The following is a 27,640-nucleotide window of genomic DNA, read 5'->3' on the forward strand; positions in this document are numbered from 1 at the left end:
CATCCAACCATCTCATCCTCTGTCGTCCCCTTCTCCTCCTGCCCTCAATCTTTTCCAGCATCAGGGTCTTTTCAAATGAGTCAGCTCTTTGCATCCAGTGGCCAAAGTATTGGAGTTTCAGCTTCAAAATCAGTCTTACCAATGAACACCCAGGACTGATCTCCTTTAGGGTGGACTGGTTGGATGTCCTTGCAGTCCAAGGGACTCTCAAGAATCTTCTCCAACACCGCAGTTCAAAAGCATCAATTCTTTGACACTCAGCTTTCTTTATAGTCCAACTTTCGCATCCATTCATGACCACTGGAAAAACCATAGCCTTGACTAGATGGACCTTTGTTGGCAAAGTAATGTCTCTGCTTTTGAATATGCTGTCTAGGTTGGTCATAACTTTCCTTCCAAGGAGTAAGCATCTTTTAATTTCATGGCTGCAGTCACCATCTGCAGTGATTTTGGAGCCCAGAAAAATAAAGTCAGCCACTGTTTCCATTGTTTCCCCATCTATTTGCCTTCAAGTGATGGGACCGAATGCCATGATCTTCGTTTTCTGAATGTTGAGCTTTAAGCCAACTTTTTCATTCTCCTCTTTCACTTTCATCAAGAGGCTCCTTAGTTCCTCTTCACTTTCTGCCATAAGGGTGGTGTCATCTGCATATCTGAGGTTATTAATATTTCCCCCAGCAGTCTTGATTCTAGCTGTGCTTCCTCCAGCCCAGCGTTTCTCATGATGTACTCTGCATATAAGTAAAATGAGCAGGGTGGCAATATACAGCCTTGATGTACTCCTTTTCCTATTTGGAACCAGTCTGTTGTTCCATGTCCAGTTCTAACTGTTGCTTCCTGACCTGCATACAGGTTTCTCAAGAGGCAGGTCAAGTGGTCTGGTATTCCCATCTCTTTCAGAATTTTCCACAGTTTCTCATGATCCATCCAGTCAAAGACTTTGAATATGGTGCTTAATAAAACCTTTATCAATAATATTTATTGTCTCCAGATTAGGACCAAGTTAACATCAAATTAGCAAGCTGCATATCAATCACAGACCTTTCAGGGATGTGAAGTAAAGAAGACCAAAGAAGTGGAAGAAACAAATGGATTCATCTTTGGAGAGTTTCAAAACTATCAGTGAGACATGGCCAAAACTGGGAAAATTATTTCTGAATCTACAACCAATGATGTCCCATGATCAGACCATTTGGCTATCATGTGTTTAGATAGCCATCATATTTCTTTGCATATTTACTCTAAAACCTTTTATCCTAAAAATTAGAGAAGAACTGCAATCACAATAAATTCGTCTCATTTGCATGGATTCATGACACCAGTTTCTTTCCATTTCTTTCCATATAGTATTGTTTACAGTACTGCCCACTTAACAAAATAAGAGTCTGTAAGGGACAAAATAAGAGTCTGTAAACGAGATCAGTCCTGGGTGTTCATTGGAAGGACTGATGCTGAGGCTGAAACTCCAATACTTTGGCCACCTCATGCAAAGAGCTGACTCATTGGAAAAGGCCCTGATGCTGGGAGGGATTGGCGGCAGGAGGAAAAGGGGACGACAGAGGATGAGATGGCTGGATGGCATCAGTGACTCGATGGAGATGAGTTTGGGTAAACTCTGGGAGTTGGTGATGGACAGGGAGGCCTGACGTGCTGTAATTCATGGGGTCACCAAGAGTCGGACATGACTGAGCAACTGAACTGAACTGAAGGGACAAAATACTAAAGCTATTAGGCCCTTAAGGAAAAGTGTGCAAGTTACATCTTCTATTTTTAAACCCCTTTCCCCTTTGTCATAATCCCTTGGAGTGTTTCCTTTCAAGAATTCATGGGTCAACAGCTGGAAGATGGTTGTATTTTTGAACTTTGAGGTTCAACTCTTTCTCTTCTAAGCTTTATATGCTGCAGGAACTTTTGGAGTAATTCAAAATAACCTCTCCACTCATTGATAATTTATTGAAAATCTATTTGGAGCAAGGTTTTGAGGTAGATTTAAAGATAGAGGACAAATGGTTCATTCACTCAGCATGTAGATGTTGTTCACATACTATGTGGTTAAGAACTAGGAACAGAGTAGAGAGCAAAAGAAGCCACCTTTTCTGCCCTCTTGAATTTGAGTCTAGTAGACGAGGCACCCATAAAATCAAAAAAACACAAAGATCAAAACTAGTGAAGCATGCAATATGAGATGTAAATGGAGGGACCTCATGTCTGGGACAGAGGGCTTCCTTGAAGAAGGGATATTTAAAAGAAGACCAAAAGCTGAAGAGAGATTCACTCAGGGAGGAGTGGGGTGCAGAATTGTATTGCGGGTAGAGGCAGGAGCTGGTGCTGATATTCTGTGGTGAGAACAGCAGGTCATTTGATGAGGGTCCTGGCCATGGTGCTGGAGTCCAGAGAACAAGGGAGAACTCAGGGTGAGATGAATTTGGAGTAGAGGTGGAGGCCAGACCATGTAGGACATTATAACCACTTTAAGGACTGGGGGTTTGATTCTAAGAGCAATGGGAAGTCACTGAAGGGTTTTAAGCAGGGATGGTAAAGGGAACCCATTTGTGGTTTGCAGAAACTGCTCTAGTGCCATTGAAATGGAGAGATAGCAAGCTCAGTTAGAGCACTGTTGCACCCAGGTGAGGGATGACAGTATCTCAAGTGGACGTTGTAGAGAAGGGAGCCATGAATGGATTTTGGACACATGGAAGAGTCAGAAGCAACAGAACTTGGTACTGATTGACTGTGGTTGGAGGGAGGGTTGTAAACTTGACCCTTATGTTTCTAGCTTGCTTATAGGGCAAATGGTGGTCCCAGTCACTGAGACAGAAAACTGCGATAAAATAAGGTTTGGGGGAAAGCTGAATTTTACTTGGACATGTTGAGTTTGACCTGTTATATTGTGTTATAAAGTAGACTTCTGTTACGTAATCTGAAAAAAGTAGATTTAGAAAGATTGAGATGGCTAGAGGTAGAGTGCTCCAGTTATTTAACATTGTGTAACAAACACCTAACAGTTAATGGTTTACAACAACATTTATTTTGCTCATGAGTCTGGAACACTGGTAGAAATTTTGGAGTTACAGATAGCTCGTCTCTGCTTCACTGGCCTTCAGGTTACCCCAGCTGACACCAAGTGGAGCAGAGACGAGCTATCTGTAACTCCAAAATTCCTACCAGTGTTCCAGACTCATGAGCAAGATAGGAGAAGGCAATGGCACCTCACTCCAGTACTCTTGCCTGGAAAATCCCATGGATGGAGGAGCCTGGCGGGCTGCAGTCCATGGGGTTGCTAAGAGTCGGACACGACTGAGTGACTTCACTTTCACTTTTCACTTTCATGCATTGGAGAAGGAAATGGCAACCCACTCCAGTGTTGTTGCCTGGAGAATCCCAGGGATGGGGGAGCCTGGTGGACTGCCATCTCTGGGGTCGCACAGAGTTGGACACGACTGAAGCAACTTAGCAGCAGCAGCAGCAGCAGCAGCATGGTGGTGGATACTTGCTGTTGGCTGGTAGATGGAATTAGTTCAGGATCTGGAGATGAAATCATCGTGAGTTTAGGGTGGACCTAAGTCCAGTGATCCTTTGTGAAAAGGAGAAAGGACCCAGGGACAGAGGGAAGAAGGGCATGCACAAATGCAGAGGCAGCAATGGGGGTTATGCATCTACAAACCGAAGGTTGCCAGGAGCCACCAGAAGGTAGGAGAGGCCAGGAAGGACGCTCCTCTAGAGCCTTCAGAGGGAACATAACCCCATCAACACCCAATTTCAGACTTCCTGTTTCCTAGAATTGACAGAATAAATTTCTGTTTTTTTTTTTTTTCTTTTTTTAAGTCAGTATGTGATGATTTGTTATGGCAACTCTAAGAACCTAATATCAGGATTTGGAGCCAAGCATAGAAAACATTGATGTTACTTTGCCAAATGCCAAACGATTTTGAATCTGCTCATAACTGGGTATCATTTTATCACGCTTAGCTTCAGGAAATCAAAGAGTCGAGCATATTTCTAAATGTGCTGCCTACGTATGGTAGCCTGGAAGTGGGGATATGAAGTGTAAGCCATGGGCTCGACTAAAGCACCCTTGTAGACTTCCACTCGGGCCTGTAACTGCCCTGGTAGATGGTCAGCATGAAGGGAAATGGTCCCAGGAAGACTCACAGGCGGAAGCTGATGCCCTGAGGTCCATTCAGTGCAGGACTCAACGCTTGTGTACAAGGAGGTAACCTGGCTCTTTGTCTCTATTACGGTAAATAGAGAAGAAAGCAGGCCTTCCTATGGCAACAAGGGATTGTTAATGAAGTAAAGGAAACAGAAGAAATGTCCCAGTGGAGAAGGAAGTGTGTCAAAAACAGATTGTGCACATAATTACTTTCTCAGACCTTCCTGACATTATCAGCAGGAGTGGTGTTTTGATGAGAAAACTTAATTAAAACTTAATTTTTTTTAAGTGGAAAATATGCAGCATGGTTACAGGAGGATTGAAATCAGGACATTGTGTAATTTTAATCGCCTTCAAGAGATGTGCTTCAGGCAGGTGAGTGTGAGGAGAAAGCAGCCAGAGGGACAGAGGTGAGTGGCCCTGTCACACCTCCAGCATTGGCAGGTGGTGGAGGCCGTGCGCCAGGGTGGCACTTTCCCTACTCTTCTGAGTGACCAGATGCAAACTCAGGTTCCATTGTTGGCACATCCACCCAGAGCAGGGGCAATCTTGGGTCTATTCAGGAGTGTACTGGCAAGGCCCCATTTGGATAACACGTTGTAGGAAGAATGTTGATTTTTAAAAAAAAATTTAAATTTATTTATTTGGCTGCACATGGGATCTTCGTTATGTCACCATGGACTTCAGTAGTTGTGGCACACGAGCTTAGTCGCCCCAAGGCTTGTGGGATCTTCCCAGACCAGGGATCAAACCCATGTTCCCAGCATTGGGAGGCAGATTCTTAACCACTGGACCACCAGAGAAGTCCCAGAATGTTGATTTTTAAATTATAAGGTTTGTTCTCCCCAAAATGGGAGACTGAACGTTGAGGAGGTTAATGTTCCACATGAGGCAACAGGTTTTAAATGCTGATCTCTGAATCAGTTCTGTCAGAATCGCCTGGTTCCAGTTCACTAAATCTGCTTGAGAACCTATGTGTCTCTGTTTTTAAAATAGACCTTCCCAGGGGATTCTGGGAGTCAGGTGTGGGAACCGCAGGTTTGTAATGAGAGGAGTGTGAACTTCGAAACAAGTAAATGTGGACCGTGCCCTTTACTTCTCGTGGAGATTCAAGCTGATTGCTCAGCGTCCTCCATCAAATGGGACTAACAAACTTACCTCATGGCATTTTGTGATAATCAAAGATCACACCAGTAAGTGACTGAGGCACAGCAAGTGATCTCAAGATGATAAAACTGAATGAGAAGAATTGGATCAGGCTCCTTGCTAAATTTGGGGAGATAAGGCGGCTTTCTTCAAATATTTAGAGGACAGCTGTGTGGAAAGGGTAGGCAACTCATACCTTGTGCCCTTTAGCAGTCATACTCAGGTCCGGCAGGTGGAAGTCAGAAGGAGATAAATTTCAATGCAGTATAAAGTGGAACTTTCTAGCGAATGGTTCAAGGATGACCCAGGCTTACTTCAGAGAGCAGTACCTTCCTAATCCCTGGAGCAATTATATTTGTTCGTTGTTTAGTTGCTAAGATGTGTCCAACTCTTTTGGGTCCCCATGGACTGTAGCCCCCCAGGCTCCTCTGTTCATAAGACTCCCCAGGCAAGAATACTAGAATGGGTTGCCATTTCCTTCTCCAGGGATCTTCCCAATCCAGGAGCTGAACCTGGGTCTCAGGCTTTGGTAGGCAGATTCTTTACCACTGAGTCCACCAGGGAAGCCCCAGAGCAGTTATTGCAGCTAGCTGCCATCTTGGAGCTGTTGCTAGGTAACCACCTGGATCAGTTCTTGGTGGGATCTCTGATTTCGTGAGGAGCAATGGCCAGCATTCCATTGTTTTATAAACTAATAACACTTGCTTGAAGGAAGTTTTAGTAGAAACCATGCACAAATAAGATACACACATGTAGAGATGCTCTTTCAAGTGTTCTCTCCCTGGAACATTATTGTCACCTTAACCCTGGGTCTTTCAGAAAGGGGGCATATTTAGGTTTCTCCAGTGACTAGGATTGCAGCCATGAAATTAAAAGATTCTTACTCCTTGGAAGGAAAGTTATGACTAACCTAGACACCATATTAAAAAGCAGAGACATTACTTTGTCAACAAAGGTCCATCTAGTCAAGGCTATGGTTTTACCATTAGTCATGTATGGGTGTGAGAGTTGGACTATAAAGAAAGCTGAGCACCGAAGAATTAATGTTTTTGAACTGTGGTGTTGGAGAAGACTCTTGGGATTCCCTTGGACTGCAAGGAGATCCAACCAGTCCATCCTAAAGGAGATCAGTCCTGGGTGTTCATTGGAAGGACTGATGCTGAGGCTGAAACTCCAATACTTTGGCCACCTGGTGCAAAGAGCTGACTCATTTGAAAAGACCCTGATGCTGGGAAAGATTGAAGGCAGGAGGAGAAGGGAACGACAGAGGATGAGATGGCTGAATGGCATCACCGACTCAGTGGACATGAGTTTGAGTAAACTCCGGGCGTTGGTGATGGACAGGGAGGCCTGGCATGTTGTGGTTCATGGGGTCACAAAGAGTCAGACATGACTGAGTAACTGAACTGAATGACTAGGAACTCTAGTGGCATTTTTAAAAGTTTTTTTTAAAAAAAGATTTCTTTTGACATGGACCATTTTAAAAGTCTCTATTGAATTTGTTACAACATTGCTTCTGTTCCATGTTTTGGTGTTTTGGCTGTGAGGCATGTGGGAAATTAGTTTCCCATCCAGGGGTCAAACCTGTACCCCCTGCATTGGAAGTCTTAATTGTTGGACCACCAGGGAAGTCCCTCTGCTAACATTTTAGGGGTAGGGATTAAAGCTATAAATGAGCTGAAAAGATTAAGACAGTCCCCAACAGTAAGACATTCAGTTCAGTTCAGTCGCTCAGTCATGTCCGACTCTTTGCGACCCCAGGAATCGCAGCACGCCAGGCCTCCCCGTCCATCACCAACTCCCGGACTTCACTCAGACTCACGTCCATCGAGTCAGTGATGCCATCCAGCCATCTCATCCTCTGTCGTCCCCTTCTCCTCCTGCCCCCAATCCCTCCCAACGTCAGTCTTTTCCATTTAGTCAACTCTTCGCATGAGGTGGCCAGAGTACTGGAGTTTCAGCTTTAGCATCATTCCTTCCAAAGAAATCCCAGGGCTGATCTCCTTCAGAATGGACTGGTTGGATCTCCTTGTAATCCAAGGGACTCTCAATCCCATCCCAAATATCAACATGGTCTATGGGAAAATGACACCTTATTGAAATCCAGTTGGTCCCCCTGAACCAGCCCCTGAGGATTGTTTTTGGAGCAGAGGGCTTCCCTGGTGGCTCAGACAATAAAGAATGCACCTGCAGTGCAGAAGACCCAGATTTGATCCCTGGGTTGGGAAGATCCCTGGGAAAAGGGAATGCTACCCACTTGAGTGTTCTTGCCTGGAGGCTTCTACCTACAGAGGAGCCTGGTGGGCTACAGTTCCTGGGGTCGCAAAGAGTCAGACATGACTGAGTGACTAACACTTTCACTTTGGAAGCCTCTGATGTAGGATGGGCTGGGTTCCAGGGCCTTCCTTCCTGGCATTCCCTGAGGCCACACGTTTAAACCCTAGTGACATAAAGAAGGAGACCTGGGCCTGGCCTAAAGCAGAATGTAAAAAGAATAATGGGATGTGAAGATGGCTTATCTCCTTTTCACTGGGGCCTTATTCACGTGTATGCTGACTCACTTTTGAGAAGCAGACTTAACCGTTTTCCTAGTCTATCCCTCTTGTTATCAACAAGACATTGGGGGATCCATCTGATGGGGATGAGGGGAGTAGTTTATGTTCATGGAGTTTGATCTCCCTGCATGGTACTGTGCGGGGAATCTGATCTCTGACTTTGGCCTTGGCATCACAGACTCCAGCCAACTGACGTGAGAGCCATTCGTAATCAATTTCATCCCGACTAACTCAAGTTTCTGAATCTTTCCTTTCTAAATAGCTGTTCCTTCTGCCTGCCTTATTTTATTTACTTATTTATTTTTGCAAATGCCTGTCACCAAGTGTTTTTTTTTTAAGTTTTTTATTTTTTAAATTTTAAAATCTTTAATTCTTACATGCATTCCCAAACATGAACCCCCCTCCCACCTCCCTCCCCATAACATCTTTCTGGGTCATCCCCATGCACCAGCCCCAAGCATGCTGCATCCTGCGTCAGACATAGACTGGCGATTCAATTCACATGATAGTATACATGTTAGAATGTCACCAACTGTTATGTTGTTTGCTGTGATGGCTATTTTCCCAGTAAGTGGGAGGACCTCATATCCCTTCTCCGTTGGTGTTCCCTGATGAAGCTGGTTGTCACAGGGGAACCTTGAGGAGTTACAAGGGCATGACCAAGTTACCGAGCAACATAGTGAGAAAAACACTTCTCAGGGGTGCTCTACAAGCCTAGGAGAGGTGCCACATCCCTTGGCAGTGGGAACTAACAAAAGCCCTAAGTGAATTTGACCTTCCCTAGGACGGTGATCAGAGGCAGGTAAACATCTTCACGCGGCACGGTTCCCTCTGCAGCCTTCATTGTTGGCTTTCTGGGAAGCCAGGAAGCAAGGCAGAGGAACAAATTACTCCCTTTGGAGCGCAAGGGCTCTTCTCACCCACGCAGTCTTCCCGGCTGCCACGTGGAGTCACGCCCCCGGCTTTCTGGAACCAGAGTGATTGTCTCTGGTCAGCTAACGTCTTGCAGCGATGCCAGATCCAACCTGTGACATTGTCTGAACAGCAGGGCCTTCTGTTCCTCCTGGCTTCACTCTGCAGAGCAGAGCAGGGGCCCAGGCAGACCACAGCTCATTCATTTTCTTCCTAGCATTCTCTAGAACCCTCAGGGCCTGTCACCTGAAATCAAAGAGTTGCCAGCACTAAAGAGGATCTTAAAGGTCAACTCGTTCAACCTCCTGCCCAGGATATGATCTTCCAGAGCTAACCACCCACATGGCACATTAGTGATACTGTATGTGCTTCCTCAATGCAGTTGTGTCATTTCAGAAGGGACTTGTCCCCAGGGTGTCATCAGACCCAGTGTAATGAGCTGGGCTGTGATGGAGGTTGACTCTAGTCTCCAACCTTAATTATGAGTGGTTTGGATCCTGTAAGTTTATGATGGGTTTCCTGATTACCAATTATGATGCACTACAGCCATTTTTTGAATATAACATGAGGCTGTGACCCACTTTCAATAGCACAGCAGCAAATGCCCAGCAATTGACAATTTCCTCTTCTACTATCAGCTGTCCGGATCATCCCATCTTCTGCAATGGCTGGGGACCAATCTTCTTCATTCCCTGGCTTTGGTGTTATATTCTGATGCTTGTCATTATCTACCTGGGTGCAGCCGTGTGCCATGCTGAGACCTCAGCTCTGTACCAGTGAGGAAATGAGGTTCCACTGGGGAAATGGCCTAGAGCCATTGTTCTCAGACTTGACTGCAGAGTAGCCTCACGTGGGGACCGTTACAAAAATGCTGATGCTTGGGTTTCACTCCTGGAAATTCTCATATGATCGTCTGGGTTGCAGCCTGGGTTTCAGGACTTTTATCATCTCCATGGATAATTCCAGTGTGCAGGCAGGCTTGTGAACCTGTGATTGGAGGGACTGGCTATCAAGGAGAGCAGTGCATGGTGGTGAATCGGGGGGGCTTAAAAATGGACTGGTGATGGTGAGAGCCTTTTCACCCTGGAGGTCTAATTAGGTGGTAGTGGGGATGGCAGGGAGAAGGTTTGCTCATTAGATTGGGTATACAGTAGACAGGGACAGGATGTGGCTGCTAAGGATTAGAGTGATGCGAGGATGGGGCAGATTGACAGTTTGCTAGTAAATAAGATGGATCTGCGGTTCCTGCAGGAAAAGGTCAGATAAGGAGCTTGGACACTGAGAGGTGGTATGGGCTGTGTCCCAAACTGTGCTCAGAGGACAAGACTGCAGCTTGCTTGTCATGCTCACATTGGGCTGGCTGTTCTGACAGACAGTGAGGCTGCCTCCCAGAGTCTGCCTTCTGGCTGGGTGATGGGGCTCTTCATTTATCTCCAGGCTCAAAGCTGAGCCTCTAGGACAACAAAAACTGGAGTTCTTATGTCATCCAAGACAGAAACAGAAAAATCGACTTGAACCAAGAGAGTTCAGGATAAAAAGTTGCTCTTAGTCTGTTGTAATGATCAGGGTAGTTATTAGGACTCGCAGGAAAGGTGATGTTCTTGGTTGTCTTCTTGTGAAAGTAATTTCCCCTCCCAAACCAGGCTGGTAAAACTTCAGCTCTCATGTAGGACGTGTTGAATTAGGTAATATCTCTAAAGCTGTTTCCGGATTCCTTAGAAGAAAGATCATTTGAACGCATGTCTAGACAGGAAAGAAAATGCAATTTACCCAAGTACTGCACCGTATCAATCTTCACCTGTAAATGGACTTCTGGCAACTCGAAGCCAAGGATTTAATATGAGAAGGCTGGATGTTTGTCTGAATAGAAACTGGGATGTAGCTCAGGATTTGAAAGCATTTGAAGTCTGAGAATCTTTTGTTTACCAGGTGTGTATGTTACCCGCTTGAAACTAGGGAAGGTCTCTTGTGTAGAAAATCTTGCTCCTTGTCCCTTGGCAGCACGGGTGGTCTGTGAGGGGGTAGAATTTCCTCCTTGTTCTAGGAGATGACTGCCCAAGTTTCCTTCACCACGATGCTGTGACTGGGCCACTGCAGAAAGATGTTGCCTGTTCTATAGTTTAAAAGTGACAAGGGATTTTTCAGGACCCCTTGGGAAGAATTTGGGCTTTTTCCTCAAGACAGTGGGGGAGCTACTGGAGGTATTTGGCCAGGTGGGCAACATGCTGAAAGAAATATTTTAGGAATATGTACTTGGCAGTCATGTGTAGGTGGGGATAATAATACTTAAATGTTGGCTTGTGGTGAAGAGAAAATGAAACATGACTGAATGTGAAGATGCAGGACTACTATTCTTTTATCCATTCTGTTGCTTCCTCTGAGGTCTGGTGCCCCCCAAGGACACAATCTCTTGACCAGTGTATTAGCTTGCTAGGTCTGCCACAGCAAAGTCCCACAGATTGGGTGGCTTAAATGACAGAAATTGATTTTCTCACACTTCTGGGGGCTGGTTGTCTGACATCAAGGTCTTGGCACAGTTCTTCCTTCCTTGGGCCGTGAGAGAAGGATTTGTTCCAGATCGCTCCTCTTGGCTTGTTAATGGCTGTCTTCTCATTGTCTTCCCTCTGTGTGTGTGTCTCTGTCCAAATTTCCTCTTCTTGTAAGGACTCTAGTCCTATTGCATTAGAGTTCATCCTAATGACCTCATTTATATTGACTTACCCCTAGAAAGACCTTACCTTGCAATATGGTCACATTGTGGGGAACTGGGGCTTTAGCACTTTAACGTACGAACTAGCAGAGGAACCACCATTCAACCCATGACACCGAGTCTTTTTGGAGACTTTCTTTATCAGGACCTTGCTGCTGCTGCTGCTAAGTCGCTTCAGTTGTGTCCGACTCTGTGCGACCCCATAGATGGCAGCCCACCAGGCTCCCCAGTCCCTGGGATTCTCCAGGCAAGAACACGAGTGGGTTGCCATTTCCTTCTCCAATGCATGAAAGTGAAAAGTGAAAGTGAAGTCGCTCAGTCGTGTCCAACTTTGTGCAACCCCATGAACTGCAGCCCACCAGGCTCCTCCGTCCATGGGATTTTCCAGGCAAGAGTACTGGAGTCAGGTGCCATTGCCTTCTCCGTTTCAGGACCTTACACTTAGGTAATTACTTAGGTAATTAATTACAGGCTATCTTAAGAGGCATTTCAAGACCCAGGTGCCCTCTCCTCCACCCACCATATGCCCTAAATTATGTTCATCATCTCTTGGTTCCTGTTATTCCTGTTAATTTCTCAGTTAAATAAAGCAGTGATTTAGGGTTATTTCTGTAAGCATGCACTCCTTTTACATAAGAGGAATGAAAATAGCAGCCAGTGAACTACTGGGTGAATTTGTTGACCAAATGGCAAACAAGTACTAATATGTGAGACCTAGTTCGGGAAGCTATGATGTGATACACAGCAGAGCACGTTTGGCATACCCCATGGAATGTTGTGGAAGACTGAAGGCTCTGGAGCCAGGCTGCTGGGATCTGAATCCCAGCTCTGCCCTGTTGTGCCTCTGTGATCTTGGGTGTATTAATCTCTCTGATTTTTATTTCATCTGAACAATGGGCACAATAATAGCACCTGCCTGGTTGATTAGATGATAAATAAGCTATATTTATCATCTAATATGATAAATATCATCACATATACATAAAGTGCCATGTCCAAAGTCAACTTTCAATAAATATTATCTGCTATTGTTGTTATAATTTTATGTGAATTACAAAGCACAACCCTTCTTGGCTATTTGTTGATAAAGGCAATCTTTGAATAAGATGGTTTCCTATATCAGATACGTGGAATCCAGTTGCCTCAAATTTCCCCATCCTATGTCGGTTCTGCCAGGTGACCTACCTGTGTGGGTTTTATGATGTTTTCAGTCCTCAGCATACAGCCTGTGATATATTTTCTAGGACCCCCGATGATAAACTCAGTGCATTAGAACAGAAAAAAGTCCCTCCCTGTTCTCCAAAGTGTGGTTCTCACCAGGGTACTTATTGCATCCTCAAGCATGCAGTGCTTGCTTGAGGACAACAAAAATAAATGGGGAGAAATCAGCATTCTCCTAGTAATGAGGCAAGGTTGAAAGATGACATCATTAAAATGACGACATATCGCCAACTTGGAACTTTGCATATGTCTGCGAAGATGGCCAATCTTGCTAATTTCAAAATTTTAAAATTCAGTTTAAAACACTTTGTAAAATTATTTTTTTATCTTATGAAGTAGGTTTGGTTCTTTATGCATATGTCTTTTACTCATTAAATTATGAACCAACTCATGGGTAAGCACTAAGACCTACTTTGTACAGAGCTCAATGATGTCTGGAAAATAGTAGGTGTTAATAAATGACAAATGTTCAGTTGAATCAAAAGCTTAGTCTGTACCACCTCCCTGGGTAACTAGGAATGCCTATATTATGCCTCAGAGCACACTGAATTCAAGTACAAGAATAGAAGTGATTTTAGCAAACCCAGTGTGCTTTAATAAAGGCAGAATTATAGCTATTTCTTTTCCCTTTGATTATTAAAACAACCTATGAAATTGGAAGTGCATAAATATATGAGAGTCATCAAATGCCATAAGAGAGAACTGCTGTTTTACAAATGATTCCTATTGTTTCATTGTGTGCGGCAAGGATGGACGAAGGTGGTGTTGGGTAGAGAAAGACTTGTCAATGAATTATTGACCTTGCCCACTGTTACAGTTGATTTGTGTTCCACCAAATCATATGCTGAAGTTCTAACCCCCAGTACCTCAGCATGTGACTGTATTTGGAGGGCTGTGAAAGAGGTGATTAAGTTAGGACAAGCCCTAATCCAATCTAACTGGTGTCCTTATAAGAGGAAAGGTCATTTGAGGACTCAGTGAGAAGACAGCCATAGCCAAGGAGAGAGGAGTGAGTGAGTGAAAGTCACTCAGTCATGTCCGACTGTTTGCAACCCCATGGACTATAGGAATTCTCCAGGCCAGAATACTGGAGTGGGTAGCCATTCCTTTCTCCAGGGGATCTTCCCAACCCAGGGACTGAATCTAGGTCTCCCACATCGCCGGTGGATTCTTTACCAGCTGAGCCACCAGGAAGGCCCAAGAGTACTGGAGTGGGTAGCCTATCCCTTCTCCAGTGGCTCATCCTGACCCAGGAATTCAACTGGGGTCTCCTGCATTGCACTGCAGGTGGATTTTTTTTACCAGCTGAGCTACCAGGGAAGTCCAAGAACAGAGGAGACACCTCCAAAGAAACCCAACCTGTTGACACCTTGATCTCAGTTTGCAGTCCCCAAAACTGTGAAAAATCGGTTTTCATTGTTTAAGCCACTCCGTCTGTGGTATTTTGTAGTGGTGGCCCTAAAGAACAAATATGAACCACCTACTTCGCAGCCTTTGCAGGATCCAAGGATGAGAACATATAAAGTAAAAGGGGAGGTGATGGTAATAGATGTAGACCCTTACTTATTAATGGAAGTTTTGTAAGTATCACAGTGGGCAATGAAAGAGTCCATGTGAATTTTGCTTGTTTCTTTCCATTCTGACCCCAAGGCATCTTGAAGGAGGCCAAATGGGATCTTCTACCCAGGTGCCATGGACTAGGGGCTCAGGAAAGACACTGTGATGAAGTCATTACTGAAATATTCTGTTTCCATGAGGTTTCTGCCTGTCATTCTGGGTCCTCTGCCTCCAGCCTTAGCAAAACTACAGGAGTGCTGTGCAGTGATGTCTTCCACCTAGAACTGTGTTTGTGGTCAGCTTTGAATTAAACTATTTGACCATATCTACCAACTGGAGTGCTGGGTAACGAATGAGGAAAATGAGATGTGAGTTACTTTTTCCCACTGTACGATGGGGCTTCTGTTTTGTTTTCCTCTTGTTCTTCAGTTCTGTGGTAAACCCATGGGAAGTAAGAGGTTCTATCCAGGGTATTTGACTTCAAATCATTTCATCTCTTTTGTTCTCCCTTTCATCTATTCCACTGAGTTTCTATAATATACTCAAGGGCAATATTAACAGCAGAGCAGAATTCTGCTATGAAATTTGAGTGACATGAATTCTTTATCAAAATTTCAAGAATCAAAACTTTGACTACAGTCTAGCCCATAACTGGCCCTTGTATGCACTTGATGTTGTAAACAGACATTAACTGTGTAAAATGCCGAATGAGTGCAGTAGAAAGGGGAAAATGTTATGTGGGGAAGAAGTGATTGCTCTTCTGTTACTCATTGGAACATTCTGTTACTCATTGAAAGGAAGGACTGGATTTATTTCAACTTGTTATGTAGGTAAATATCATTGATGGACTTCCTGGAGTGCGAAGGGGGTAGATGCTGTTCTGCCTCCATTCCCTGCAGTGTTGCCTGGAAGGATGCTGCAGAATAGACATAAGGCTGAATTACTCTGCAAAATGAAGTCGAAGAATTTAATGAGTTCTGGGGAGTAGAGAGAAGAGGGATGACTTATGATGAGAATGTGGGTCTGGGTGACATGATGTCTGGAGCAGCGGACAGAAAGCTCAGCCAGGAGGTGGTCCCTCAGGCAGGGGACAGGACAGCAAGGAACAGTAATGCCTAATATTATTAATATAATACTAAGCTTTGCTATTCTGTAACCTCTGTTCACTATACTCCCCCCACAAAAGCCTAGTGTACTTACCAGGGATTTGTTTCTTGGTAAGTAAAAACTCCAGTGGATTTTTATGCTAGAGTTCGTTTGAGGTGGCAAAAGAGAATGATGACAAGAGGTGAAATGCAAGTGAAATTTAATGGAACCCACAAATCAAAGTCAAGAGACAGCAGAGACTATAAACCCACCAGGAATCCACAGAATTTCAAAGAGGGCACTGGACCCCTGCAAGTATGTGAGACTGGTGAGGGTTTTGTTTGAGCCATTAAAAATAAATGCTTGAATAGTAATGACCAGAAAGCTGGAGATCTTGGGGGAAACCCAGGCGAGAGATTTGGGTTTAAACAAAACTGCAACTGTAGAAACTTTGCGATCCCTCCCATGAAGCTAGGGGAAGAGATTGTTTCTGCTAAAGTACTATTTGAGACATGGGCGATTACTCTTTTCCGGGGGAGAAACAGGAGGAAGGAACTTCCCTGGTGGCTCAGACAGTAAGGAATCTGCCTGCAGTGCGAAAGACCCAAGTTTGGTCTCTGGGTCAGGAAGATCCCCTGGATGAGGAAATGGCTACCCACTCCAGTATTCTTGCCTGGGAAGTCCCACTGGTAGGCTCCTCTGTCCATGGGATCACAAAGAGACAGACACAACTGAACAACTACCATTACTACCACTAGCAGAAGGAAGAGGTGCAAAGCAGAAGGTAAATAAAATGAAAATATTCCATGTGTTAGTAATTGGTCACCTAAGAAGGTTTTAGGAAAGGAAAGAAAAAAAGACCTGTTCTAACCAGCAAGCTGATTGATCACACCTGCCCTTCTCTATGCTTCCTTGCCTGCCTTTTCATTTGGAGCATTTTGTATTATTTTATGCAAAGAGATTTGAGAGGGAAGGCGTTATCTGTCTCTGGGCACAGAGTTTTAGAACTGTACTTCTCTGGGGTGATAAAAAGAAAACTAAGTCTTTGATTTGCAGGTGGTTATTTTGCTCCTTGTATTAAGTGAAACAGATGGAATATTTCATCCTGCGTCTCTCTGGATGTTCCCTGGAGCCTCAGGTGTGAGCAGCACCCCCAAAGGGAGGGTGCAGAAGAGGAGAGAGGAAGGAGAGAACGGGACCTGGAATTCATTGCTGGAGACCTTCTCTGTGTCAGGCACCTGGAGTGATCAGCTTCTCAAATCTGCAACACAACCATTGCACAGAGGAATGATATTCCATTTTATAGATGAGGAGACCAAACCTCAGTTCAGTTTGACTCTGCAAGTAGCTCACAGTTACCAAGTGGCATGGTGCAGTTATGGCATTGAAACCCAGGGCTCTTTGATCAGAAGTGGGGCATTTCATGACTTAACCCTCCCTCCTTCCATTCCTTCTTCATCCCTTTTCCTCCTCCCTTCCACCTCCCTTCTTTCCTCCTTTCGTTGTCTTGAGACAAATAGTGATACCTCTTAAGCAGTAGAGGTACATTTTGAATAAGTAATGACTTCAATTTGTAACCATCTTTTATTCCAGAATTTTAACAAAGGCAGCATGTTTGAAGTTATTTTCCAACAGCCCTGATTGAGGTAGTGTATGGCTGTGACTATTATTTATTCTCTACTGGTAAAGACAACGTGTGTGTGTGTGTGTGTGTGTGTGTGTGTGTGTGTGTGTGTCAGTCAGTTGTGCCCGACTCTCTGTGACCCCATGGACTGCAACCCGCCAGGCACCTCTGTCCATGGGGTTCTCCAGGCAAGGACACTGGAGTGGGTTGCCATTTCCTTCTCCAAAAGACAACGTAAATACAAGGTATACTTGCATATGTCTAAAGAGGACAGGCCTGGAGGAGGGCATGGCAGCCTACTCCAGTATTCTTATCTGGAGAACCCCATGGACAGAGGAGCCTGGCGGGCTACAGTCCTCAGGGTCACAAAGAGTGAGACACGACTGAAGCAACTTAGCACATAGCAAAGAGCACAGGGTGCGAGCAGCCAGCTAGGGCTGGGGTGGAACCAGGAAGGTAAGATCTCCTAGATACATGAGTTCTGTTAAGGGGCACCTGCTTCGGTGATAGTGTTAGTCGCTCAGTCGTGTCTGACTCTTTGCAACCCCATGGACTGTAGCCCACCAGGCTCCTGTGTCCATGGGATTCTCCAGGCAAGAACAGTGGAGTGGGTTGCCATGCCCTTCTCTAGGGGATCTTCCTGACCCAGAGACTGAATCCGGGTCTCCTGCATTGCAGGCAGACTCTTTCCCATCTGAGCCACCAGGGAAACCCAATTCATACTTTGTGAGTTCTGACAAGGAGCCAGGAACATGCTAGGGAGAAGCCAGGGCACTCGCCTTGCATTGCCCACTGAGCCAAGAACATGAGTCAGGCTCAGGTGAGGAAGAATCACATTACGCGTATGTGCTCGACCTGGAGATGGGAGGACGGCGTTTGAAGGACCTCGACTTAATGGGTAGATTCGCTCGTGGAGAAGAGAGTGTGAGGAGGAGGGAAGCAGTTCGGAGGCTGCCTCACTGCGGGGACTCATGTAGTTTTTTTCAGTCTGGCCTCACCTGCGGTGAGCAGGATGGTCTCCTAGCACCTCAGCTGCAAGTGGCTCTGCTTTACAGCCAGTAGCCTTCCGGGCACTCATGATTTAAGAGTGTTGCCGGGTATCCTTCGGGCCCTGCTTTCAATGTTGTGGTCTCGTGGTTTGTTCTGGCACAGTGTCCTGCATGGGTTTTTCCAGCTTTCTTAGTGCATGGGCATCTTTCCACCCAGGCAGCATGTTTACAAATGCCAGCCCTTCGTTTTCTGAAAATACCGCTGAAAAGAACAACCGCACCGGGCTGAGCCGTGTGTTGGAGGCCAGGCTGCCAGCCACCACCGGCATGGGCTCTTCCTGGTGGCTGGTCTGCTTGGAATCACTCCTCATTTTGCCTCAGTCTCTGGGACTCTACAAACCCGAAATGGGCCTGTCGACTGTTGACGTGCTGTTATGTTGGAAGATAAAACCCTTTCTGGCAGTTTCTGCTATGCTTAGTGTAATAAGGCCCTGATGTAAATTTGTCAAACATTCTACAAAACCGCTTTGTATAAACTCCATATATATTAGTGAATGTATCCAAACTCTTTAGAGAGCATATTTGAAGGGATCCGGGTTAATCAACAGTAACTAATCTGAATGTTTTAAGATTTGTGTTTTCTCTGCAAGTCCCTTCAAACCACTCCTCCATCTAGCCTCTTTTTTGAAAGATAGTCAGACCCCACCATACCTTACTGGTTTTTAACTGATGGTCAGATGGCTTCCTCCCGTTATCTTCCTGCTGTCAAAATCTCCACTTCTGTTGTCGTTTGCTTTGTCTCTTACAGTATTTCTTACTTTCAGAGACATGCAGGTGAGTGGAATTCAAGGGCTTCCAGTTATTTGTCATACTTGTAAGCTCTTTTCTCTGTGTATGTATTTTCTCAGTGTCACTCCTGCGTACAGATTAGTAAATGTATACGGAAGAGAGAAAGCAGGGAGTTAAGCCTGTTCACACACTCAGGGGTTGACCAATTCAGGGATTGTCTGAATGGGGAAAATTTCACTATATGGTGACACTAACCAGGAAAGGGTGTTATGGCAGCCTGTCTGTGACAGACTTCAGAAATAGACCAAACATGGCGGGAGGCTTGAGAAATCTAAGGAAGCATAGAAGCTGTTCTTAAGGTTTGAGGTCAAAAATGATTGGTAGCTATGAGTCCATCTCACAATTTGAAAATGCTATCAGGGAAAAAAAATGCACTGTTCTATAGACCTGTAAATTTTATTTTTGTTTTTATTTCCATTATTCTGGGAGATGGATCGAGAGCGATGTCGCTGTGGTTTATGTCAGAGAGTGTTCTGCTTATGTTTTCCCCTAGGAGTTTTAGTATCTGTTCTCACATTTAGATCTTTCATCTGTTTTGAGCTTACTTTTGTGTATGGAGTTAAAGAATGATCTAATTTCATTTTTTTACATGTGGCTGTCCAGTTTTCCCAGCACCATTTGTCGAAGAGACTTAGACCTATGAATCTCAGCCGATATCACACAGATGGTGGGCGCAGCAGCCATCCCCCAGACCCCCAACATTCTGTTTTCTTCTTTGTCATGGGTTCTCAATTTATTGTGATGTTTTTTCCTACCTAATTTTTGGTGACAATATTAGAGGACTGGTAGTTGGGCTGATTTAATCTTCTTCATTCATTTGTTTATCAAATCATTTTGTGTGGGTTTTTGCCAGGTGGTATTTCAAATATTGGGCACAGCTCTAGATATAGTAATTTAACTTCTTTCAATTCCTTACCAGCCCCCTGGCACATTTCAAATGAATAAGTCATTTTTGAAGGGAGAATTTGTTTTAAAGGGAGAATGTTTGTAGATTCTACTACTTGTTCTTTGAGGGGAAGTTTGGAGGTGCAAGGAGGGGTTAAAAGCACTGTCTGATAAAGCAAGAGGTGAATCCTAGCATCTCCTCCCCAGCTCAGCTTGAGTTTCTTAATACTGCACACCCAGTCCCCACCCCACCAGAGTTCCTACCTGTGAGATGACAAGGCTAGACCCTTGAGGGCCCCTTTCTTGCAAAGTTAGTGCATCAGACCTAGTGGACTCATGTTTTATTGCCTTAACAATCTGATCCTGGTTAGAAACACAGGATTAATGTTCTAAAAATCAGAGTATTTTCTTGGACACACACTGTTTCTTGTAACAAAATGGTCTCAAATCCATTGTACATTTAAGCTAGATTGTTTTTTAATTTATGAAAATGAAACATGAACACAGCAACAAAGCTAAAATAATACAAAAAGTTACACAAGCACAGTGCACTCTTCCTTTTCTCCCTCTGAATCTTGGTCTCTTTCTCTCAAGGTACTACCTCTTGAGATTTTCTTATTCTAAACATTTTCTATACATGCACACACTTGCATGTATATATATATTAGTATGTATGTATACATGCATTTTTATACATTTCAACCAGAACATATTTGCTAACTTTGTTAGCTATGTGTTTATAACAAAGCACCACAAGCACAGATGCAGATCACACACACTTGTGATCTGACAGTATCTGTCGGTTGGGAATCTGGGCATGTCTTAGCTGAGTCCTCTGCTTCAGGAGGGTCTCATGAGGCCCTCATCAAAGCATTGTCCAGGACCAAGGTCATGTCTAAAAGCTTGCCTGGGGATGAGCCACATTTAAACTCATTTACATAGTTGTTAGCAGGATGTAGCTCCCTTTGGACTGTTGGACTCAAGTCCCTCAAGTCCTAGCTGGCTGTGGGCCAGAGACCACCCTGATTCTTCACCAAATGGTCCTCCCCATCATGGCAACTTGGCTCATCAAAGGCAGCAAGGAAGGGAGTCTGCCAGCATGACAGGAGTTACAATTTGATGTAGTGTAGTCACAGAAGTGACAGCCCATCACCTTTGTCATATTCTGTTGGTTAGCAGCACGTCATAGATCCTGTCTACACTTGGGGAGGGCATTGCATGAGCGTACGAATACCAAGAGGTGGGATTATTGAGGGCCATCCTAGACTCTGTCTTCTATGCTGTCTGAACACTGAACGGCAATTTTGTATTAATTATATCTGTCCTTCTACATAAGGGTACTCTGCAGAGGAGAATTCACTGACTGTCAGATGATTCCTCTAATTTCCTCTATTCATCTTTCCCCTCCATCCAAACTAACAAAACTTTAGAGCATATCAGCAGTAGAACAGAACCCTTATTCCAGAAATTTCATTAATAGTCAATAGAAATAAGGACCATTTGCTTATTGTGGGTAAACTAAACATCATCACAAGAAAGAGTGGGTTCAGTTCAGTCCAGTTCAGTCGTTCAGTCATGTCCGACACTTTGCGACCCCATGAATCGCAGCACGCCAGGCCTCCTGTCCATCACCAACGTCCATCACGTTGGTGATGCCATCCAGCCATCTCATCCTCTGTCGTCCCCTTCTCCTCCCGCCTTCAATCTTTCCCAGCATCAGGGTCTTTTCCAATGAGTCAGCTCTTCGCATGAGGTGGCCAAAGTACTGGAATTTCAGCTTTAGCATCATTCCTTCCAAAGAACATCCAGGACCAATCTCCTTTAGAATGGACTGGTTGGATCTCCTTGCAGTCCACGGGACTCTCAAGAATCTTCTCCAACACCACAGTTCAAAACCATCAATTCTTTGGCGCTCAGCCTTCTTCACAGTCCAACTCTCACATCTATACATGAACCACTGGAAAAACCATAGCCTTGACTAGATGGACCTTTGTTGGCAAAGTAATGTCTCTGCTTTTCAATATGCTGTCTAGGTTGGTCATAACTTTTTTTCCAAGGAGTAAGCATCTTTTAATTTCATGGCGCAGTCACCATCTGCAGTGGGTTAGAATATGCAAAATATAGTTCAGTTCAGTTCAGTCGCTCAGTCGTGTCTGACTCTTTGTGACCCCATGAATTGCAAAATACAGTAGCTAATGTTAAACAGTTAGGAGTGATGGTTAGAATAATGACCAGCCTATATAGCAGGAATTCCCAGGTGGCACTAATGGTAAAGAATCCACTTGCCAATGCAGGAGATGCAAGAGATGTGGGTTTGATCCCTGGGTTGGGAAAATCACCTGGAATAGGAAGTGGCACCCCCTATAGTATTCTTGCCTGGAAAATTCCATAGACAGAGGAGTCTGGCAGGCTACAGTCCATGGAGTTGCAAAGAGTCAGACATGACTGAGCACAACATGTACAGCAGGGATATTGATCAGTGGCTCTGGCCTCTGGAGCAGCTGCCTGGAAGATCCTGGCTGTGCCTAGTGTTAACCCATCAGTTGCTGGATAGTAGGGAGATTTTTAGGGGAGATTCTAGGGAAGGGGTCTGAGTGGCAGTAATAGGGGACTCTGAGAGCGCCCAGGACAATTACTATTAAAGACATAATTTAATAACTTAACAATCAGTATAGCAAAACCAGCACATAGAGCTTGAATATCACTTCTCTTATTAATAGCCAACCCTTATTGAGGTCTTTAACCATAAATAATATTGGTGATGTACAGAAAGGGAATGCAGCCTGTTGCCAGTGTCTAAGCAGTGATGTGATCTACATTTTTCTGTATACAAAGAGCCAGTAGTAGACAGGACAGTTTCTTCGTTCAGCAGATGGCAGAGTTGGGGAGAGCCAGCTCCAACCTGAATCCTTCTCCCCTTCTTTTTGCACCCCTGCCCTCCTTCACTGTGCAGTGCCCAGCACGCATGCATGCCACCCAGGATACATGTTGAAGCTCTACCCACACCCTCTTCAAACAGCTATTCTGTGGTTCCCCTCAGACCTCAGATAATAAGGTCTGGAGAGGTGGTCCTGGGAGTGGACCACGGATCCTATGAGGGATTCCAGGGCCTGTGACCCAGAGCCTGGTCTGAGGTTTGCTGCCAGACCCAGTCCCCAACATGTGACCATGGGGTGCTGGCTGACACGTGCTATACATGGAAACATACACTGGACTGATCATGAAAAGTGAAGAATGTAAAATATCTCTTTAATATCACTATATTGGTTACATGTTGAAATGATATTTTGCATATATTGGGATAAAATATATTATTAATAATTATAAATTACATCAAGTATTATTTAATAATTTTGCCCATTTCTTTTTTAACATACTAAGTAGCTTTTAAAAATATATTTATTTTTGTTTGTTTGGTTGCATTAGGTCTTAGTTGCGGCATGCGGGATTTTCATTGCGGCATGCGGATCTTTCCTTGTGGCCCACGGATCCTCTTAGTTGCAGCATAAGGGCTCCAGAGGGCATGGGCTTCAGTAGTTTTTGCTGCACTGGCTTAGTTGCTCCACAGCATGTGGGATGTTAGTTCCCTGACCAGGGATCGAACCCACCTCCCCCACATGGCAGGGTGGATTCTTAACCACTGGACCACCAGGGAAGTCACTTCCTGTTTCTTTTTTATTTTCTAGTGTGGCTACTTACAATTTAAAAATTGTGTATGTAGCTCACATTGTGGCTCCCTTAACATTTCTCTTGGGCAGTGCTGATCTACAAGGAGGACATAGAAGTCTACTAGGACCCAAGCTCTTTGGAACCTTGGGTTCCTTGTCCTGAAAGGAGAAAGAGCCAGAGGAGAGATCTGTAGAGCATGGGGCCCTGCGCAGGGGCCCCTCTTGCCCAAAGATGGTTTGGTTTTAAGATCATGTTCATAGTTAATTTGCTTCTCTACCCTCTCATGGCTAAATGATCTCCAGATCTTGCTCCGCTTTTCTCACAGGAGATTTTACTGTGAGATTTCACAGTAAATTTCTCACAGGAGATTTCACAGGCAACAAATAGGCTTCCCACCCCCCACTGCTACATCACAGTTACTTTTGAATCAGTAACACCAGCACAGGATGTAAAATTGGTATACATTAACCATTATCTTTTGAGAAGCTGTTGTTCTTTGCATAAAGTGGAATCCAATCACTGTGCAAAATTTTTGTAGGTTCTGAGCCTCTTCCCTCCCTCTCCCTTTAGTTTGAAGAACACATTAATCTTTCTGAATTGATTCTTCTGGTAGGGTGATGACATAAGGGTCAGGAATACCTTTTTGGGATTCACGGGGTGAACATTCTGCTATATGTTTTAACATCATACAATATATATACTAGGACTTCCCAAAGTGTCTGCCTACAATGTGGGAGACCTGGGTTCGATCCCTGGGTCAGGAAGCTCACCTGGAGAAGGAAACGGCAACCCACTCCAGTATTCTTGCCTGGAAAATCCCATGGACAGAGGAGCCTGGTAGCTAGTCACAGTCCATGGGTTGCAAAGAGTTGGACATGACTGAGCGACTTCACTTTCACTTTCAATACATATATTTTCTGAGAAGAAAATCTACTCATCAAATCTCTAGAGAAGAAAACTTTGGACAGTCCCTTATGACTTGCTTAAGAAAGTCACGGATATGGTAAATTGCTTTATGACAGCTTTAAGAATTTACAGTGAATGTTTTAGATTTGAGACTTTAGTGTTTCAGCAGAAATAATGGTTTATTTAGGGGGCTTGTGCCTTTCTCTCCTGAACAGGTCTGATTTGAGCTTGCAAATAGAAAGGATGAATGATTTAGATGTTTGAAATCTCTTTAGTTTATTGCTGCTTTTCTTACTGTGGCAGATAGTGGCTAACTGTTAATAACACTGTTTTTCCTCCTGAACACAGAGCCGATTTACATTACCCAAGCTCCCTTGCAGTTAGGTGTGGCCATGTGACTGAGACTGGCCAATGAGGTGTTGATAGAAGGAATAAATTCCTGCCTGCACTATCATTTACTCTTTCTCTTTTTCTTCCTCTGTTTGCAGACACAGAGTATCCAGGTGAGAGATTGAGAATGTGCATTTTAATAAGGTCCCCAGGTGATACCTACGCACAGTCACGTTTGAAAAACACTGTCCTAGGAGATGACAGAGCCACCAGCTGGAAGGAACATGGTTCCTGCCTTGTGGCTTAGAGGAGGGCCACCCAGGAGAGTTGCCCCTGGGAAGAGCCATCTTAGATTGGTATATGTACTAGAAACCACCCTTTATTAGTATTAAACCACTGAGATTTGAGGGTTGTTTGTATTTGCAGAACTCTGTACACCTCTAACATATCCCCTTCTTACAAATAGCCTACCAGAATGATCTTATTACACCTCATTATCCTATTACACCTCATTATCCAAATTATTTAATATAAAAGATCAAGATAGACCTTAAAAAGTGACATGAGCGAAACCCTTGTGGAGAATTTTTAGAAATCACCAAAGTTAAAAGACACTGGAAATTTGCATTTTCCCCATTTATATATATTTGTAAATTTTCCTCTCTATCCCTTCTTTCCATCTCTTTTTTTTTTCCCAACTGCCTCCTTCACTTCCCAGTAGCACCAAAGTTAATGGGTTAAGATTGCCTTTGCTTCCATGAATGGGTGAGGAAGCCAGTCTTTTGCAAAATCCCCATGGAAGCTGAAAGATAAGAAAATGCAGGTGTAAGAATATACATTTTCATTTCTCTTAATTACATTGTCTTATTTTCCCTTGATTATCTTTAATTTCTTTAGGCCAACATCGATTTATTTAACTTAATTATAGAACTTAAAATGATAAAATGTATCTTTCTTTAAAGGTACAATTATTTATACATTCATCTATTTATTCATTCATTCCTAGTACAGAGAACAGTCAATCAAGAATAATGTCTTCTGCCTATGACAGGTAGACAAAGGCTCCCAGAGATCGGTCTTTAAAGTGTTCATTAGAGATTAATTATTTTTTTTCCCTATAGATCTGGAGATGCGAAATATCCACGAGATGGATGAGTTTATTGGATGTATATGTGAATAGCTGTCATTGGATTATGCAGAGTCAATCTTTTAAAGCTTCATCAGAATTTTTTATATTTACGCATTTTAAGAAATCCAGGCAATTTTTGCTTATTGGCTTACATTATTTCTAGAACTAAATTATTAAAATGCCAGCATGTCTAAGCCTCATTATTTTTCTTAGACACATATATGGATGCACATACATGTGTATGAACACACACACACACATTTCCATGCCTACCCATACACATGTGCTGAAGAAAAAGGAAGCTGAAAGAATTTGTGCATACACATGGACAGCCGTGCATTTGCACACATGCATGAACACACAAACTCCTTCAGCTTCTTTATTTTCAGCCAATTATTGTAGAGAGGGATGACAGCTGTTGTAAAAATTCAAGCAGAAAAATGTAATATACAGGAACCGCTAGCCTAGTGGTAGAGAAAAGAAGATTCTTTGAGGCTTTCTGTAGTTGATCTACACTAATAATAGATCGTGTTTCCCAACACCGGGGGATGAGGGGTGCATCATGGTGTTAGGGAGATTAGGCACCATTGTGATAGAGGTTTTTATCCCATTTGAACTTTCCTTCACCTCTTACTAAAATATCTTGGGCATGATATATGGAGATATATGGAGATTTTGTTTTTATGGGTGAGATGTCTCTTTCAGAAACAAGAGGAGAAGGAAACTTGTGTCCTCTTTTTTATGATAAGGCTTCATAGCCTAATAGTGCATCTTGGCTTCATTGTTTTTATGTTTAGCGGCAGAGAAAGGGAAATTGTAAATAGTACCCACATAACGTGAGTTCATGTAACCTGAGTTTTTATCAAAAATTGAATAATTAACAGTGCTATATGGGTATTTCTCATTTAATCCTTAAACAACCAGCTTATGAGGTGTGGACTATCTTTATACCATTTTTCCAAGGAGGAAACTGAGGCACAGAGAAGTTAAATACTGCCCAGCATCTCTTGGGATTCTAATTCAGGTCATCTGGCTCCAGGAGCCAGGGTCTTGCTCATGTTCCACTGCTGTGGAGTTGACAAGCTTACCCATGCCTCATGGCCATTCTCTCATTCTTTGTGCTTTGATTCTGGGTCTGGGTAACTCACTTAAATGTGGAAGTTTTACAAAGATTCAGACTGCTCAGGGATAAAAAAAAAAAAAAAATGACTCATTGGCAGGGTGGAGCTTTCAATGAAGTCAATTTCATTCCCTTCCTAATGGGCTATGCGAGTTTGCAAAAAATCAGGAACTGTGATGATTTAAAATGGGTCTGAACTCTTTTAGATTTCCATAGAACCTCACTCAGCAGTCCTTTTGCGATGATATCATAGTTCTCTGTAAGCTAGTAATGCTTCCAGGGGAGGAAGCCAACATATTTTACAAATGTTATCTTATCCTTACAACACCCTTGAGGCTTAGTGAATGGTATTTAGTTACCGTTTGGGGGACTATAAAAATTAGGTTGTGGTTTTTAAAGTTTATTTTTGCATCATGGATAACTCACACACTTATATGCATATGCTATCTATATAATTTTCTAGGGACTTCTCTGATGGCCCACTGGTTAAGACTTCACTTCAGTGCAGGGGGTGTGGGTTTGATCCCTGGTCAGGGAGCTAAGATCATGCATGCTTCAGGGCCAAAAAAATCAAAACGTAAAGCAGAAGCAATATTGTAACAAACTCAACAAAGACTTTAAAAATGGTCCACATCAAAAAAACTTACCAAATTCTATATCATGTGTTATATACATACATACATGTACATATATGCAAATACTTCATGAAACACTCTTAGTATATGTGATACACCTTGGTGCATTGCACTCTGTTCCATTCTGTTACCCTGAGAAGAATGCCGCTTGTGACCTACAAAGC

The 27,640-nt window shown here is 43.6% G+C and overlaps 1 protein-coding gene across 20 annotated transcripts in view; it reads left to right on the forward strand.

Moving 5' to 3' along the window:
- The window catches only part of RGS6 (regulator of G protein signaling 6), a 615,305-nt gene that overhangs the window by 214,091 nt on the left and 373,574 nt on the right, over positions 1–27,640 (forward strand). The gene's annotated exons all lie outside the window — the stretch shown is intronic.

This window comes from Ovis canadensis, chromosome 7 (assembly GCF_042477335.2).
Source record: "Ovis canadensis isolate MfBH-ARS-UI-01 breed Bighorn chromosome 7, ARS-UI_OviCan_v2, whole genome shotgun sequence".
Taxonomy (NCBI): domain Eukaryota; kingdom Metazoa; phylum Chordata; class Mammalia; order Artiodactyla; family Bovidae; genus Ovis; species Ovis canadensis.